The sequence below is a fragment of the Aplysia californica genome, unplaced genomic scaffold (genome assembly GCF_000002075.1).
Source record: "Aplysia californica isolate F4 #8 unplaced genomic scaffold, AplCal3.0 scaffold00192, whole genome shotgun sequence".
Lineage (NCBI taxonomy): Eukaryota > Metazoa > Mollusca > Gastropoda > Aplysiida > Aplysiidae > Aplysia > Aplysia californica.
In genome coordinates, this window is record NW_004797462.1 from 262,356 (window position 1) to 262,662 (window position 307).

Here is a 307-nt window from a genome sequence, read left to right on the forward strand (position 1 = left end):
GGGGGGGGGTTCTTTTTTTTTCTTTTGAAGAGATATTTCTCCGTCATAATCACAACCCTTCGGGTGCGAGCGTCTTATTCAATTTTTTTTCGATTTAGGTAATAAGGTAAGGGTTAGGGCAAAGGTAGAGTTTGGGTAGGTATGTACGGTACTCTGATTACAATATTAATCTTATTGAACACATAAAATAGGAGATTGGCCTTCTCCTTTACTTATAGGTACCTAAAGCTGATAACAATATTCCTGGCCAGCAGGCTATGACCTATTTCTTGTTAAGTAAATGCGCATAACCCTTTGTTCCCGCATT